Source organism: Elephas maximus, chromosome 5 (genome assembly GCF_024166365.1).
Source record: "Elephas maximus indicus isolate mEleMax1 chromosome 5, mEleMax1 primary haplotype, whole genome shotgun sequence".
Lineage (NCBI taxonomy): Eukaryota > Metazoa > Chordata > Mammalia > Proboscidea > Elephantidae > Elephas > Elephas maximus.
In genome coordinates, this window is record NC_064823.1 from 110,856,759 (window position 1) to 110,862,766 (window position 6,008).

Sequence of the window (6,008 nt, forward strand, 5' to 3'; positions counted from 1 at the left end):
GTGGCTGAAATAGCTTCCATTTTCTCTTGGGACAGAGGCGAAAGAGACAAGGAAAAAAAATGAAATTAACCTTTCTTTAATTTCAAGGACAGAAAAACTAAATATTAACACTGAATCAATGGGAAGGATGCTTCTAAATATTTACCCGTCACTGAGACTTAAATCGTAGTTTATGGGTTCATCACTTAAGACAAAATACGTTATCAACAAGTTAAACTGAGGAAACAATAAACAAACAAATTGTTGATTTATTTACAAAATATAATTCTCAATAATTGGCCAGAGAGAAGCACAGAATAAGGTTACTCTCATAGCAGTAAGCCTCAACTATTGATTTATCTCCTCAGACTAGATGACTTTCGTCATCTATAGAATTTTAACTAACCAGAATTTCAAATTCGTGTACAACTATAATGAAAATAACTGAAGTGATTCTGGGGAGTTATCAGTGTATTTAATCCCTTTAGTACTGTCTTAGATTTTATTTATTTTTTAAAGATAGCTATACGCACTGGGTTGGGTATACGTGTTCCAAGTTTTTTTTTTTTTTTTAATTAATATAGAATTAGAAAACCTCAGATTCCCTTCAGTAGGAGAAACACACACACACAAAAACTTCAATTGCCTTTTTGTTACAATCTATTCTTTAAAAAACAGAGAAACAGAAAACAAAAAACGCATGTTTTCAAAAAAATTATTTCAAATGCGTCATTGTCAGGGATTTAAGATGTTCCCCTTCAGATTGTTATGACAATGCATTAATAATGTTTTCAAAATTACCTTTTAGAAAGGAGATATCATTTTTTTTTCTTAAGAAAAACAGCTGAAGTGGAAATGGTTTTATAAGACAGAAATTAATATTCTCAGAGTTCATTTGTAAAAAGTGCGAAACTTACTGCCTTAGCCCTTCTAAAAGGTACCACAGTTCCAGAGATGTGCACTTGGTGGATGTCTACTGCTTTTTCTGCTTGGCTTTTCTTCTTCCATACCTGCCTGTTGGGAGACAATTCTCCGTGGGTCCCTTTCATTTCTGTATCTCTTGTGAGCAAGGCACTGGCTGCCCTGTGTTCTGGACTACCTTTTCAAGGATGTTTGTATAGCAAACAGTCTTGGTATGTAGAAATAACGTCTCCCTCCGGAGCAAGAAGCAGGTTTGTTTACTGTCCAATATGATAATGTCTCCTTCGAGGTCAAAGGTCAGGCATACTTACTGCCATTATAAAAGGTTTGGGTTCCCTAAGCTCGAGTTCCTCACCTATTATGCAACCTGCTGTGTATATAAGCATCAACTAGCTCTCATCACATCCCCCTGTGGGAATTGGGGCGTGGGGAATCAGAGCAAACGCCGATGCTCTGGCTACTACTATTGCTACGAGTAATGTATTATCCCTTGTCTCTAACCCAGGAGTCTTGTATCTTTTGCCAGCATCCATGAACCTATGGAAGCCTAACTTGTTAGCTTACAAGTAGGATAGAATTTCAGACACTTCGTAATTTCTTGGTAGTGCTTTTCTGAGAACTGCCTCTTCCATGTCCATCTCCTTCTTCTCCCCCATCCAAGATTCGGCAGAAGTTGCCATGTTTACATGAGATATTTTCAAATGGTTAAGATTGTTTGGCTCAGGGTTGTCGCTCCACCCCAAGCTGAGCCAAACAGTATTCTTTCCTGGCAATATAAAAGTAGACTACCTGGGTCTGGCTGCTAACTTGAAAAAAGGGGATGTAAATATAGGATCCCTGGTGGTGTAGTGGTTAAAAACTTGCCTACTAACCAAAAGGTTAGCAGTTTGAATCCACAAGCCGCTCCTTGGAAACCCTATGGGGCAGTTCTACTCTGTCCTGTAGGGTCACTATGAGTCGAAATTCAATCAGTGGCAGCGTTTTTGTTTGTTTGTTTGTTTTTTAATATAGGAGCAATTACAGGAAGTTGTTTTCCATCTTGTAGCCTGAAATAGAGAAGGAAAGTCCATAACTACAGATAAGAATAAAGCCAGTATATAAAGAAAAGCAGAGATGAGAGATCAGGAAAAGGAATTTGCTGGGTTCCCTACACTATTCCAGTTCCTGCTTCAAGTTCTTTAAAAAGACACACTTATATTTTTGCCCTGCAGCTTCTTGAGAGAACTCTGTCTACATAATAAAATCTCCTTTTTATTTTAGCTTAATTGGGCTTCTGTGTATTATAATCCAAATAGTTCTGATATAACCAAGAAGACCTGTTTCTTTCTGAAAACTGGACTGTAGAGGGAAATATCCAAGTGCTTTGCTAAATGCTTTCATTCAGCAAACATTTGTTGAGCAGCTATGAAACGCTAGGCACTACACTGGAGGCTGTGGATATAATAGTAAACAGCACATGGTTCATAGAGTTTAAATTCTTGTAAGAGAAGCAGCCTAAAAACTAAGTGAACCTGCACAAAATACGTATGTTATGGATTGAATTGTGTCTCCCCCAAACTATCTGTCAACTTAGCTGGGCCATGATTCTCAGTATTGTGTGATTGTTTACCATTTTATGTGATTTTCCTATGTGTTGTAAATCCTGTCACTATAATGTAATAAGATGGATTAGCAGCAGTTATATTGATGAGGTCTATAAGATTAGGTAGTGTCCTTAAGCTAATCTCTTTTGAGATATAAAAGAGAGAAATGAGTAGAGAGACATGGGAAACTCATACCACCAAGAAAGCAGCGCTGGGAGCAGAGCGCCTCCTTTGGACCTGAAGTTCCTGCGCTGAGATGCTCCCAGACCAAGGGAAGACTGATGCCAAGGACCTTCCTCCAGAGCAGACAGATACAGAAAGGTTTCCCCTGGAACTGGCACCCTGAATTTGGGCTTCTAGCCTCTTGGAATTTGAGAGAATAAACTTCTCTTTGTTAAAGCCATCCACTTGTGGTATTTCTGTTATAGCAGCACTAGATGACTAAGACAACGTGTAAGTTGTGGGAAATGCTATAAGGAGAATCAAGGGACAGAGGTTCAGAATAAAAAGGGAGCCTTCCTTAGACAGAGTGATTGAGGAAGGTGACTTTGAGGCGACACATATAAGCTAAAATGTGAAGGGTAAGAAGAGGGGAGATTGGTACAAATTGAAGGGATGGTGGATGCCAAAGCCTGAGATGAGAAAAGCTCAGAGAATTGTGAAAACAGAGAGAAAATAAGTATAAATAAATGTAGTGAGTAAGGGGCAGAATACCAGGTAGTGAGGTAGGGCTTTAGGTGAGGGACAAATTTTTCAGGGCCTTCCAAGATGTGATTATTCAGGACATTCCAGGCTGTGGTGAATCCAGGGTTTGGATTTATTCTGAGTACAATGGAAAGTTATGGAAGAGTTTTAAGTACTTGAGTACCAGTTGCCGTAGAGTTGACTCCAACTCATAGTGACCCCACGTGTGTCAGAGTAGAACTGTACCCCACAGGGTTTTCAATGGCTGATTTTTCAGAAGTAAATCATCAGGCCTTTCTTCTGGAGTGCCTCTGTGTAGACTTGAATTTCCAACCTTTCGGTAAGCAGCTGAGAATGTTAACCATTTGCACTGGAGAAACAGCACCCAATTTACATTTAAGAAGATGAGTTTTGCCATTGTGTGGAGGTTGGATTGGAGGAAAGCCAAAGTGGAAGTGTAGAGGCCACTTAGAGGTTGATGCTTTGTCCAGGAGAGAGATGATGGTACTCAAGTCCAGGTAGTGGCAGTGAAGATGGAGAAAGTGGATTCCATTTGCTAGAACAGTAAGCACGATGGAAGTGCTATGAAAATCAAGAGTGCCATTTGGGCATATGTTTAGTTTGATCTATCTGTGCAAAACCCAGTGGTAGATATCAAGTAGACCATTGGAAATGGGAGCCTAGAGCTAGACAAGAATGTAGGTTGGAGATATAAGTTTGGGGGTCATCAACATATACATGATATTTGGTCCCAGAATCCTACTTTCCAGGCTTCTTTCAGTTCACCATCTTCCTCAATCCTAGTTACTACTTCCCCAAATCAGGGAATGCAAGAACTTCTGAATCTCCTGCAAACCACACGCAGGGGATGGACAACTGGGAGCACCAACCCAAGCTTTCTCTCTGCCTAACTACACCACCATTACAATTTTTCCTCAGCTTTGGGTATTCGTTCCACATTGGTGAGGGTCTTCCTACGAGGTGGCTTATTGAACAATACAGCACAGTAGCTAGGAGTGTGGGCTCTGGATTCAGTGTTAACAGTTCAAATCCCTTTTCTTTCTCTTACTCGCTGTATGGCCTACAAGGTGGCCTCTCCCCAGAGATCGTGACGGCAAGGAAGGCTCAAGCTCCTTTGTCTTCACCCTCCCCTCAACCTATCTGTAGGGTTTCTACTGACATAGGTTAAGAAAATAGAGTTCTGGGCTTTTTCTCAGGATTACATCCTTTCTAGTTCATGAATGTGTGCTGAATAACATTCTCTTTATTTCCCCTAAGCATAAGGGTTTCTTCTATCATTAGGGCTTTTTTTTTTTTTTTTTAAACAGCTTATTGAAGTATAAATCACTACGAGTCAGAATGAACTTGACAGCAACGGGTTTTAAGTCACGTACAATAACATTCATCTATTTTAGGTGTACAATTCAATGAGTTAGTTTTATTAAATATGCCAAGCTGTGCAGTCATCACCACATTCCAGTTGCAGAATATCTCCATCACTCATAAAAGACCCTCATGCCCATTTGTAGTCACTTGTTCCCACCTGCAGCCCCATGTGATCACTAATTTACCTTTTGACTCTATAGATTTGCCTTTTCTCGACAGGTCGTATAAATGGAATCATGCAATATTTGGTCTTTTGTGTCTGGCTTCTATAACTCAGCATAATGGTTTTAAATTCCATTCAAGTTGTAGCATGTATCAGCATGCTGAATTGTATTCCATTGTAAGATATACCACATTTTGTCTATCCATTCATTAGTTGATGAGCATTTGGGTAGTTTCTATTTTTCGGCTATTGTGAATAATGCTGCTGAAATAAAACTCTTGTTGACCAACCTCACTCAGATGCTGAAAGAATTATTTGACTTTTAAAATTGTGGTTTAAGATGATGACATTTGGGGTAATTTTTCCAATTTTTCAGAAATTTGGTTATTCTACATTCATTTGTTTTAAAATTTATAATGAAATGTTTCAGCTCTACACAAAGTCATAATTGTAGACAATCATGTACCCACCAAACAGAAGAAATAGCCATCCCTAGAAGAGGCAACCACTATCATGAATTTGTGTTTATTATTTTCATGCATTTGTGTATACTTTTACATACATATACTTACACATGTAAATATTTTTTATATTTACTATATTCTATACATATTTAAAAAAATTTTTTTATACATATAGTAAAATAATATTGTATATCAGGCAAGGATCTATATATGGGTAATTACATATATTAACACATTTACTATATATAATAAATATATGTTAATATATATAAGTAAAAATATATTCACCTTTATTTACTATGAACCCAAAAACCCATTGCTGTCAAGTTGATTCCTACTCATAGAGGCCCTGTAGGACAGAGTAGAACTGCCCTATAGGAGCAGTTCCCAAGGAGCAGCTGGTGGATTTGAACTGCTTACCTTTTGGTTAGCAGCTGAGTTCTTAACCACTGCGCCACCAGGGCTCCATATTTACTATATACATATATATACACACATATTGTAAAAATTTATTAACATATGTTTGCTGTAATACTGTACATATATAGCAAATATATATATGTCCTTTCCCAATATATAGTATAATTTTGTTTTCAGATTGTATATATGCTGTATAAGAACTAATGGTGTCATGTACTCTTAACACTTGTGGTGGCATGGATAGCTTTTGTGTGGCCTTTCTAGCCATGGTCTTGTAACTTCCACTCAGGTGATTGGACAGGACTGTGTGATAGGGTAATTGTGGCCCACCAAAGGGATTAGTCAGTTTTGCCATCCCACTGGGCTTGAAATGAGCCACTCCAGAGGCAGGAAAAATGAAGATCCCAC